At 40.2% G+C, this 12,890-nt stretch overlaps 1 protein-coding gene and 1 non-coding gene across 5 annotated transcripts in view; one reads left to right on the top strand and one right to left on the bottom strand.

Annotated features, from left to right (window-relative positions):
- The window catches only part of KLHL32 (kelch like family member 32), a 240,989-nt gene that overhangs the window by 203,256 nt on the left and 24,843 nt on the right, over nt 1–12,890 (top strand). The window contains exon 1 of one of the 4 annotated variants that reach the window (XM_066254371.1): nt 10,648–10,677. The exons of the other annotated variants lie outside the window; for them this stretch is intronic. The gene's annotated coding sequence lies outside the window, so the exon portion shown is untranslated. Of the gene's footprint in view, nt 1–10,647; nt 10,678–12,890 lie in introns of those variants that run through there. 4 annotated transcript variants of the gene reach the window in all.
- On the bottom strand, nt 12,360–12,435 carry TRNAA-AGC (transfer RNA alanine (anticodon AGC)). The gene has a single exon. It is a non-coding gene; the product is annotated as a tRNA-Ala (tRNA).

The raw sequence follows: 12,890 nt of genomic DNA on the forward strand, positions 1-12,890 counted from the left end.
ACTGTTAAGACCTCAACTAATGTCATCAGTAGGTTCTGTGACTTTAGGCAAAAGGATGTATAAGGAAACCAATTTCACCACAGGCTAATTGACATAAACAAGAGTTAAGTTCCTATGGCATCTCATCAACATTCTAACTAAATGACATTGAACGAAATGACATTATTTGAGGACCTGCTGTACTAAGAGTAACTCTGAGATGTTTGTACATAGAAGAAACAATCTTTTTTAAGTACACCTGTGACAGCTTCTCAGCTTTCTTCCACAGTCTTCCCTACTTGTTTAACATCTGCTCTGACAACATTCTCCCTTGCATTTAAACTAAATTTGCTTGGACTCAGCCCCCTTTTTTTTTCCTTCTGTTGTCCTCAATAACCAGGGAGAAAGCCTCAGTCTCACTTTTTCTGGGTAGTACCTCGATTATTGGCAATGTATTGATTTTATTGATTTTCATTGAAGCACCTAGCTCATGTCATGGCTTTAGTGCTTGGTAATTAATGAATGAAGCTGAGAGTAGGACTAAGAAGAGAATAATAAGCTGGACGCAGAACTGCTGATCCTATATACCAAATAAATACTAGATATAAGTGTGTATGTTAGTATATATAGATGCATTTTTTAAAAAGCCTCATCTAGATACTTATTCCCTCCTCTTTAAGTACATTTTTCAATAGTTAAGAAAATAACCAGCAGGACTATATTTTTTTAGTTTGCTGAATTTACTTCAAATTTGGCTATAAATAAGTCTTTGCTAATAGAAGAACAGATCTTGACTTAATAACAAAACAATGATGGATTGATGAACTCAATCTAAAATATATTTTCTTCCAATTTATATTCCTGCTTTTGACTCATTTGGTTTTCATACGTTGTTAATGTACTGCATTTCTACATTATCAATATTTTCTAAATTTTATATGAATTTCTCATAACTATTTCTTACTTTTGGCTATAAAACTAGCTTTTAAAAAACTGCTGGAGTTTCCCTTACATGATCTTAAACGTATGGATACTTAATATCTTCAATAGCGAGGTCTTAAGAAAGCCCAGAAGCTTATCATAGACTGGCTAGATCTGTCATCCTGGTATCAAGCTGGTATTTCCTTTTCCGTTTTATTGAGTGTATCAGCTTACTACAGATTTTATTGCTGTGTCACTTTGTTTCTTCCCTACTGTGAAAGGAAACACATTTTCTTTGTTCTTCTTTTGCACTAATGTATGCCGCCTGTGTTAACCATACTTAATGAAAACAATCACAATGTTCTCAGGTTTGTTTCTCCCTACTGTGCCCTTGAGATGAAACACTCACTTCCCTGTGTACAGTGCAGTGCCTCTCATTGGAAAGAGAGGAGGAGATCACCAATGACATTTCTAATACCCTCGGTCATTTGCCTCTTTCTTCAAGACCAGCTTATAATAAATCAATTGTGAATCTAACCATGGATAGGGAGGGGTGACTAGATTTGCTAATGGGCTTCTTAAAAAAAAAGAAAGGTATATTTCACCCTATCACTGATTTCGAAGTGTCACCCTGATTTGTTGGAGCAAAGAAAACTTGTGAGGCTATTTCTTATCCTTAACCAAATAATAAAGTATTTCCAATTTAATTGATGGGGGATTGGTTCATTGGCATTCTTCTGGTATTTTGCAAGCTTTGCCTGAGGTAGAGGTAGTAAGGATTAAAGAATATGGATTTTAGGCCTATTTGTGTGTGTGCGCGCTCCATAGAACACAAAAGTGAATGATGCTTAGAAACTCAAAATTCCCAGTGTGCTCAATCTCTTCACAACCCCCTTCCTTGTCTCTATTTTGGGGTCAGGATGCCTTGGAAACCTTTAAAATGAGACCAGCAGAGATGAACTCAGGAAGTCACACTGTGTGGACATGCCCATTAGCATTTGACTTAGGGTATTTACGATCATGTTTTACAGTCTCCTGTAGTATTTGATATTGTGGCCCGATTCACAAATGCTCCACATTATTTTTACTTGAAAGTCACAATACTGAAATAAAATAAGTGTTAAGTGTTCTCCAGTTGTGTTTTAGAAGGTATGCTCTCTATTGTAAGGTATTGTTTGTAAAGTACTAAAAAGATCCCTTTTCGTGAGTAAAAATTAATCTTGAGCTCATCTTGCAGAACAACTTACCTTTTCATTTTTTTTTGTCAAAAAGCAGCAGGATAATGGGAAGCTAACCACACAATTAGTGCTTTAAAACAATAAAAGTAAGACAAATGCTACTGCATTTATCCCAAAGCAGTATTTAGTGTTTTCTTGATTCTTTGGTGAATGCTGCATTCTTATTAAGTCTAGTGCTGGTTCATAGATAAACAAGATTAATTCAGCAAACATATTTCCTGCCCTCTAGGAGCTGACAATCAAAGATTTTTGCAGATATTTCATTAACAAAAGAACATTTGTTAAAGCTTCCAGAAGAAATGTTTAGTTTTATCTTGATTAATTCAGATGAAGCTTACATTGCTCCATTTTATATGATTTTAATTTATTCAGACCTACTAAAGGGACTTTGGCTTCTCTAGTATTTATTGAAATTAGAACAATGTATAATTTAATTAATAGTTTGAAAATGCCATAGGTTTAGCTTTACTTTATCTGCGCAAATACTGTACTTGCATCTAAAAAGTTATATGCAAAATATTGAGAACAGGGGGCATGGCAGAGGCTGGTCTGTGGTTCAGTGAGGTCACAGACTATGGTCACCCACACCTGAAACTTTTCTACCAACCAGAAAGTGTTGAGCAGGGTTCCTAAGCTCATTAAGCCTTGTTCCGGGCTAGTGCTAGTGGGACAGAGTAAGACATAGTTCTTATGCTGGGGCTCTTGGTGCAATAGCGGGATGAGACTTTTAAACGAATAATTATAGTATAGCATTTGCTTTGTGTGATGACAGAAGTCTTTCCTAGGTACAGAAATAGTACAAATCAGGAAAAATTAGTGCAAAGGGAATAATAGATTTCAAAAAAGTTTATAGCACCTGTAGCCTAACTTGGTCTCTGGTCCATTGACCTACTAACCCATTAACCTTCCTTCCTCATGGTTGGGCTGCATGGCCCAATCATTTAAATAATTCTCTTGCCCTCTGGCAAGCACACAATGCTAGACAAACCCGACGGCCTACTTTGTCTGTGTCTGTGCAGCTCTGCCCTGTGGAGGAAGCCAGTTGACTCGAGGGCCCCTATGGGTACACACTCCGCTCCCCAAGACCTCTCTACACCCTGCCACTCGTGACCTCATTTTTCTCAAAACCCCCTCCACTCAGAATCAGAGAAGGGACCTTGCTTTCTGTTCCTCAGAGCAAATGTAAGTGAGGAGGTTCTCACAGCAAAGCCCATGAGGTACAGTGAGTTGGAGGAGAGTGTGAGGAGACAGATGGGAGAGAGAAGGTCTGGAAAGGGTCCCAGGGCAGAAGGTTGGGAAGCAGTCGCGAGGAGGATGCAGAGGAGGCGGGACTGAAGAAGGATGGAGGATGTGGGGTGGCACCATCAGAGGAGGAGGGGTGTTACTGAAACACAGCCCTGGCGGAAGGACACAGTGGAAGGTGTCTAACGCTATAGGAACCCCGAGGTCCAAAATATTTCCTCTGCACTCTTCAGTCGGGAACTTCATGGTAATTTCAGTGAAAGTCGTCTCGGGAGTGGAAAAAGGTGGAAGCTGGAATGCAGAGACTGAAGGTGTAAACGGAAAGTGAGGGAGTGAAACCTTGCAGAGGTCAGGAGTCCTCTCAACCTCACCCCCTGAATGTGAGCTCGCCAGACATCTTCCCCGCCCTCGTGCTCCTGTCTACAGGGAGAGAACGTGCTGTTTCTAGGTACACACCTAGTTCAGTCTACGTGACAGCGCATCTTTCATTATAAAATCATGAATAGCATTTTGGCTTTATGGAGGAAATGGGGGTAGGAAGGAAAGGAAAAGAAGGAAGTTTGGCTGAGAGAAGAGAGAGTAGCCAGAGGAGAAAATCCAGGGTCCAAGGAGGGAACTTCTTCTTTTTCCTTTTCTCTCTTTTTTTTTTTAAGGATGTGAGTGCATTAAGGAAATGTATAGATAAGGGAAAGGAGCCAGTGAAATGGAAGGTGAAGGGAATAGGCATCCTTGGTTGGTAAATGCTGAGAGTACCTCCCAGGTCCCAGGAATGGTGATAAGTCCAGGGGATACAATATTGACAAGACACGGAGTCCTGAACAGGCAGGAGGGAGTTGAGAGGGTTTCAGTCCGGGATGGGAGACCCCTCAGCTCCAAGGGCCGGAGACAGTGCTGGGTGTGGATAATCTCCCCGCGAGGGGCAGGAAGCTGAGGAGGTGCTGTCTCGGGGGAGAGACTGGCTGCCCTGGAGAGTTTCAGTGTCAGGACTGGGTGGGCGCCTGCAGGGCGAGGCCTTGGAAGAAGCCTCTGAGAGGAAGCAGAGGGAACAGTTAAGAAATTAGTGTCAGAGTCCACAGTAAGGCTGGGAGCCACAAAAGTGTGGTGACAGCAAATATCTGTCCTATATTTTGGTTGGGCTCACCAGAGATCCGGAGAAGGCAGATCCTTGGATTCAGTTATGATGGAAGGTCTTTAGGCTGGGGATACCCCAAAGGGTACTGTTGGGAGGCGCTCAGCATGCTGGGATCCCAGTTCGGTGAGTGTCAAAGGCTTGGTTGAGGGAGAACCCAGTGTGCTGAGCACAGAGGAGTCTGTTTGCTGCCCCTGGCGGCAGCGACCTCGTGATGAAGCCACCTTCGGGTAGAGGCTCGTAGCTCCGTCACGTGGCATGTCCGCTTCGGAGTTCTTAGGGAGCTGGAACATCCAGAGACTAAAATCTTCTTTGTTGCTTTTGTAGCAACCAGCTGCCTTAGGAGTTACTTTCCTCCTCTTTTTTTTTTTTTTTTTTTTTTACTTCTTACCCAGCTGTCACAACTCCCCCTCTGAAAGAGATGAATATAAAAACCACTACAGCATATAGATAATGTGTCATAGAATTGTATACTTGAAACCGATATAATTTTATTAACCCGTGTCACCCACTCTAATAAGTTTAATTAAAAAATAAATGAATAAGAAACCTTTACAGTATTAAACTGAGACTGTAGCCAAACAATCAGATCACCTACATTCTCCAGAATAATGAACAAAGCGTTCATCCTAACTGGCTTCTCTTTATTCTGGAGAAATAACACTTTGTTTACCCTCTTTAAATTGCTGCTTTGGAATGAGGCTTAATGAGGTTAAGTGATTTCCTTAGATCACGCAGTTAAGATTTGACAAAGCTGGAATTTGATCTCTGTGTGTCTGGTTTTTCCCACAACACCACACAGATCAGTTGATGATCACTGCAACCAAGTTCTCAAAAACATGCCCACATTGTAAGAAGACCTTCCAAATGACATGCCTGAAAGTAAATGGCACACAGGAGAATGGTCATAACTGGAGGTGTGTTTAGAATCAACAATCATGTCATTATCTCTTATTGTTTAATTGACTATCTTTCTCAGGACACAAAGATGAGCCACATGCTGCCTTACTTTTTGTGTTTGTACAGTGCAGTTTCTAAAATATAAATGGTGATATAAAGTTAAAAAGAAATTTAGTGATAATTTGGAGCTACTGTAAAATGCATTGGTTTAGCTTAGAACATCGTTTTCTGCAAGGATTGCACATTACAATACAGTAGTCCAGTTTAACATTGTTAGTTTAGGTACCATATTTCCCCATGTATAAGACACTCCCATGTATAAGATGCACCTTAGTTTTGGGGCCCAAAATTAAAAAAAAATGGATTACATAAAGTTATTGAACTCATGTTTTATTTATCGTAAGATTCATACAACTCCTCATCTCTGTCAAAACTCCCATCCATTAGCTTGTCCTCATCTGTGTCTGATGACGAATCACTGTCTTCATATATTACCTCGTCCTCAGTTCCATCTATGGCATTTGAAATGCCACAACCACTGTATAAGATGCACCCAGTTTTTAGACCCCAAATTTTTTGAAAAAGGGTGCTTCTTATACATGGAGAAATACAGTAGTTAAAACATGAGGTCTACCCAGAGGTGGATTAAATTGGTTGAGGCCACCTGACCAGGTGGTGGTGCAGTGGATAGAGCATCGGACTGGGACACAGAGGACCCAGGTTTGAAACCCGGAGGTCACCGGCTTCAGCATGGGCTTATCTGGTTTGAGTAAGGCTCACCACCTCGAGCCCTGCTGTAGCCATCAAGGCACTACAAAGAAGAAATGATGCTTCTCATTTCTCTCCCTTCCTGTCTGTCCCTGTCTCTCTCTCTCTCTGTCTCTTTGTCTCTGACACAAACAAACAAACAAAAACCAAAAAAAGATCAGTTAGAGGCCCCAGGCACTGAAGAAAATATTGGGCCACTTGCATTAGAAAAAAGTGTCAAGTTGGGGTTTTCGGCCCTTCAGAAGTCCGGCCCAGGGCTCGTGCCTGGTTCTGAGTCTACCTCACTGACTGCAGAACTCCTCTCATGGAGAGAACAGCCTTTGTTTAGATGATCCATTTGTGTCTGTCTCTAGATGAATCTAGAAAAAGAAGGTAGAATGAGTGAGCTAAATTCCTCTGCCTGAAAATGTAGGAAATGTCATTTTCTTTATTCCTAAGAGGAGAAAAGAGGCTACAGCCACATCACGGAAATGGGGAATGGCTAAACAATTTGGTAAATGGCAGGAGGGAGCTAAAAGGTCCAACAACAACAGAGCACAGTCAGGACAGCAGAGACCAACAGAGGTGACCTTGAGAGCCTGACCCTGCTAGGAGCACACAGAAATCTTTGGAGGCAAGGTTTCATCTTTCTACAAAATGAGGAGAGGGAGAAGGCATTTTATGAGGATGTTGAGAAGCAGCTGATGTCTGCCTTATAGTAGATTTAACCCTTGTTTATCACCACACTCATTTAAAAAAGCACACTGGGCATACCTTACATATTTTGGGTCACAAGAGTATATCTGTTCACTCAAGGTGACATAAATACAATTTATATTTGCAAATACATCAACCGTTGCTTTACAGTTGTTTTGTAAATTTGAGACTTTCCTTGAGGATTTTGAGTCTATTAATTTGCCATCCATTTTTGTGGTTCCCTCAAGTGTGACAGAAATAATGTGGAGCCTAGTTTTAATTTAATGCATGGATTAAATATACTTCTATTCACATGCTAAGTTTGTAGAAAGATTATTGGCTTTAATTGTTAATGTAGCATTGTAAGCACTCCAAGAATATGGACAGTCTAATGTGTAAAATAGATAATAAAAAACTTATTTTGCATTTATTGCAAATATTCCCATGTTGACCCTTTTATCAAGGAGTAATAATGAGTTTGTCTCTATAAAAAAATGACTAATATTAACTCACACCTAATGCCAGGTTATTCTTTTGATAATTAGAATATAAGTGTGAAGTTTTAGTCTTTTGAGAACTGGAGCAAGTTTACAGAGGAGATGCTTCAACTATTAAAGAAGAAAAAAGCCTTTGACATCCTTATAAGCCAGCCAGCAATTCTGCTTATTAGAAACAAGGTTATAAGAAACTGATTTCAGACTACAGAATTCAATCATTATTGATTCAGTATTCCATATTTACTTATTTTTCAATATTCTGTAAAAATCATTTGTACGTTTTATGGAAATGGTAAGAAATATCCGTAAACAAACTAGTACGATATTATAAACTTTACTCTGTAGATACCTCTATACCTGTGATGGCGAACCTTTTTATAAAAACCGCCCACTTTTGCAATGCTGGTCAGTCTGGTCCCTCTCACCCACTAGTAGGTGTTCCCCTTTCATGGTGGGCTGGGCAGTAGCGCAGCAACCAAACGGCGCCGTGACTGGCCCACCATGAAAGCGGAACCGCCCACTAGTGGGCAGGCGGGACCAGGTTGACCAGCACTGCAAAAGTGGGCAGTTTTTATAAAAAGGTTCGCCATCATGGCTCTATCCCATGCTCTATAGTTCATCTAAAACCAGCAAGAGAGATCTCATCATCTCTATGCTGATTGTAAGGAACTTAAGTTTGGCTTGTTAAATGGTTCCAAGGATAGAGGCCTAAAGGAGCATATTGATGTCACAGCCTGTGCAGACACTCTCATTGACTAGTGTGAAGCGAGGCACTGCAGGCCTCCAGGAGACTTAGAACTTGCGATGCCGTCCTGAACTCCAGTCTGGAGTGTTGTCCCTAAGAGCACAGACGCACACAGTTCTTTGCATTGTGCTCATCCTGGTAAGGGTCTAGTGCTGTGCTAGCATAGGACTCTATCAGCAAAGGTATTGTCTGTCCTTGAAAAAAAAATTAGCAGAGCTGCCAGACTGGACCTACCCTGATCAACATATATTGAAAGTTATTTTTCTAAACACACTGTTTTATAGACACCATCCGCTTTGACCTGTTACTGCTCTTAAACAGAGTGAGTTTTGGGAGTCGGTGAATTCTCAGTAGTGAAGGCAAAGATTGCTTGTTTGGCAGTCACCTGTCATCCTCTCTCCAGTCTGCATTCATCCATTTGTCACAACATTTTGTGGGGAGTTGAACAGGGAAGCTTAAGAAAAATGCTTTACTCTTGTCTTGATGATAGAAAGCATTGCTCACTGCTGGTAGCATGGTGGTAACTTTTCATTCCTTCTGGCAGTTTTTAAAGACTTATTTGACTTTGGGGGAACCTGCAGTATATCTTTTAGTCACAGCGCAAAAGTATAAGACAGGGTTGTTCATTTTCAATTTTGGCTGAAAGTCTTGGACGGTGGCACTTCAAAGTTAGAGAAAACTTGGCTTTAAAAATGGATGCTGATACAAAATGGCATATTTAATGACAGATGTATCTATAGAAAGCTGTTAAGATGCAGATTATCCTCCCCGGGGTGGGGGAGGGAGATCAAAACTGCCAATCTATAAAATATCCTCGATGGCATGGAATCTATCTTTGCAAGTCTTTGATTGCAGGGGACAGTATAGCAGCATGTGGCATCATAACCTAGAGCAGACAAATCAGCTTGATGACTTTCAAAGCCAGGAATACTGCTGCAGGCAAGGGTACTCCAGTCTAGGAGAAATTAGAACATATAGAGACTGTTATTAATTTCATATCTATTTTTGTATAGTCAAATCTGTATGCAAATCCTTAGCATCTCATTTCAGCAGATTAATCTAAAAGCAAAGAGTGTTATGTGAAGAGAATGTAATGACAAAGCTCTGCAAATGAGTAACACTGCTAAAGAAATGTGGAATGAATACTGGCATGCTTTTTTAAAAAGATATTTTTTGGCCTGTGAAGAAATTGTTTTTATTTATATGCTCATTTGTAAATTCTTTCAAAGGAGAAGTTCAATAAAACCAATTTCTAAGGTTTTCCCTGGCAATCCTGACTTAGCAGAAGTCACAGTGCTAGGTTTTTTTTAGGCACCTCCTGTGGTTTAACATTTTAGAAGTAATCAACCAAATAACTAAGTAGGACTTCCATTATTACTCTGACTAGTAACCCAGTATCTCATTTCTAAACATTGTCATGTGAATGAAAATTTGTATGTAAGGGTAAGGAATCTAATTACCAAGTGCAGATTAAGAAGAAAAAAACCACTCTATTATAATGCAGCTGATGTATCTGTGGGAGACGGTAAATAATAATTCTGAAGAGCATAAAGATAAACTGAGTACCCTGCCTGGGAGAGAGGATGTAATAGCTACATTCTTATCCATTGGTTGTGCATTTAATCTTTAATGGGCAGAGTCTGATACATATAGTAGTGTAAATATTTTCAAATAGTGTCATAAACAGATAGTTTACTGCAGTAGATATTAATTCTGTCCCATATTTCTAAAACAAGTAGATAAACCATCAGAGCTTTGAAATAGTGAGTGGGAACTTTACCCTCTGTTACCTCTCATTTGGAGAACGATTGTAGGAGAGTGGGACATTAATCTGGTGTTATGGCCAGATTAAAACTTGGCAATCATTTTAACACTGAAGACTTGTGAGGTCTCGATAGGTTTGATTATTCTTGTGTAGAAAGAATCATTGGACATTCTATTTTTAATCAGGTAAGAAAGGAAGGTTGGGAGGAAAAAGCAAACATATCTCTGTATTTATTTTGGGGATACATTTTGACTATGTTCGCATTTCAGCTCAGCTTTCTAAAGTGTTTTGATTTTTAAAATGACATGTGCGATGAGAAACACAGAAGACTTATTTTTTTGAGGACAGAAAGCTAATTTCTCTCTGTTATTTGGATTTCCTTCACAGACAAAGCTATCCTAGAGCTTAAGAAGTGGTTGCAAGCTTTAAAGAGAATTTTTTTAAAAGCCCTTCAGTTAATAGCCATGGTCAATTACATGGGAGATATAATTCCTTACTAGAGTTGAATGAGAGAGTAAATGACTGACCTGGATAGGTTCCCTTCCCTTTGTGTATCCATTGGTATTGATCGATTATTTCAGCCCAATTGAGGATTATTCACTAATCCTCTGGATTCTGGTTGACTTAACTCCTGACCATGGAATTGAGTGGTGACCTATTCAAAGTATTTGAACTGTCAAAGCAAAAATTATAAAGGAAAAAGTAAAATAGACAAGGAAGACTTTATTCAACCATTGTACTATCGGAAAGAGACCAGAATGCAGTCAGAAGTCAACTCTTCTGAAAAACAAGAGGCAAGAGGATTTTTAAGCACTGGGGTGAGCTAGTGGAAAAGAACTGAAGGACTTTTGGAGGGGAAGGTTGATCAATGTGATGTGTTGAGCACATTCAGTTATGCCTGAGTTTGTATTTTTTTTTTCTGTGACTAGGCCATTTGTGTTTGCTGATCAGTATCCATCAAAGTTAGGCTCCTACCCTCCACAGAAAATGGGCAGTAGAGGCATTATCACCTTACTTGATGATGACATTTCAATGGGATAGCTTTCAGGACTTTGAGGAAGGTATTCCTCAGTCTAAAACTTGCAAAAACTTTTAAAATGGTTTACATGTACCCTGGCCAGGTAGCTTGGTTGGTTAAGAGCATCGTCTGGAAGGACAGAGGTTGCCGGGTCAATCTCCGGTCAGGGCACATACAGAAACAGCTCAATGTTCCTCTCTCTCTCTCTCTCTCTCTCTCTCTCTCTCTCTCCCTGCCTCTCTCACTAAAATCAGTCAATCAATAAAAAATAAAAATAAAAGGTTTACATGTTAAAGAGGCAGAGAAAGAATTTATAATTAAAAGTTTCTATAGTAAATGCTCTACCTAAAAAGGGGTAAGAATCGGGGGCTTAGAGAGAGGAGGAAGCCTGTTTAAAGTTCAGTCGAGCTGAGAGGGATATTAATGCTATTCTGGACCATATTGTAACAGTGCTCATTTCTTAAATTTAAAAAATTTCAATAGGCCTGACCTGTGGTGGCGCAGTGTATAAAGCGTCGACCTGGAAATGCTGAGGTTGCCGGTTCGAAACCCTGGGCTTGCCTGGTCAAGGCACATATGAGGGCTGATGCTTCCAGCTCCTCCCCCCTGTCTCTCTCTCCTCTCTCTGTCTCTCTCTCTCTCTCCCTCTCTCTCTCCTCTCTAAAATGAATAAATAAAATAAAATAAAAAATTAAAAGGAAAAAAAAATGCTTCCTTTTAAAAAAAAAAAAATTTCAATAGGAAGCTTTTAAATCTGGCTTAAGTTTAGATACTTATTACAAAAGTAACTGCATTTTTGTGATACTTATTAAAATAAGAATGTTATTCATTTTATATCAGCATCTAGTACTATGTATAAGGCAATATTTCTAAAGATAGAATTTGGGGGGGTTCTTATATTTCTGTTATTATTCAATATTTGATATTGTATTATTTTCCCTTTTTGCTGTTTTATGTTTGTTTTTTTTTAGTTTTTCCATTTAACGGTAACAATTAAAGTATAATCAATTATTTCTGGGTTCTGTAGGGCTCAATGAATGCCACAAACATGAAATATGAGAAATTTAGCTAAACATGTAGTGATTTTTAGTGGTTCTTGATTAAACAGAAGGTCTCAAGTCTTTTTTTTTTTTCTTTTTTTTTTGCATTTTCTTTTCTGAAGCTGGAAACAGGGAGAGACAGTCAGACAGACTCCCGCATGCGCCCGACCGGGATCCACCCGGCACGCCCACCATGGGGCGACGCTCTGCCCACCAGGGGGCGACGCTCTGCCCATCCTGGGCGTCGCCATGTTGCGACCCTCCTGGGCGTCGCCATATTGCGACCAGAGCCACTCTAGCGCCTGGGGCAGAGGCCACAGAGCCATCCCCAGCGCCCGGGCCATCCTTGCTCCAATGGAGCCTCGGCTGCGGGAGGGGAAGAGAGAGACAGAGAGGAAGGCGCGGCGGAGGGGTGGAGAAGCAAATGGGCGCTTCTCCTATGTGCCCTGGCCGGGAATCGAACCCGGGTCCTCCGCACGCTAGGCGGACGCTCTACCGCTGAGCCAACCGGCCAGGGCCTCAAGTCTTTTGAAGCTAAGCAATTGGCAAGAGTGCTTCCGAAAAGTTGAGGACAGTAGCAAATGCATCCAGGAATTCTAGAACTGTGCCGTCCACTCTGACAGCGATTAGCCACATGTGACTTATTGAGCACTTGAAACGCAGCTAATCTGGGTTGAGATACACTGTGTCAGATATACACTGGAGTTCGAAGACTTAGTATGGAAATATACATATATATCATATATATATATACACACACACATTAATTTCATGTTGAAAGATATTTTGGCTATTTTGAGTGAAATAAAGTTATATTTTAATTTCACTTTTTACTATGGTTACTGGAAAAGTTAAAATTGCATATGTGACTCACATCTGTGGCTCTTGTTATATTCTATTGGATAGCACTGGCTCTAGATTTCTTTTGATAAGTCATGTCTATTTCTTAGATATGGTTCTTCTAAAGAGGTAT

The sequence above is a fragment of the Saccopteryx bilineata genome, chromosome 1 (genome assembly GCF_036850765.1).
Source record: "Saccopteryx bilineata isolate mSacBil1 chromosome 1, mSacBil1_pri_phased_curated, whole genome shotgun sequence".
In the NCBI taxonomy this organism is placed as follows: Eukaryota; Metazoa; Chordata; class Mammalia; order Chiroptera; family Emballonuridae; genus Saccopteryx; species Saccopteryx bilineata.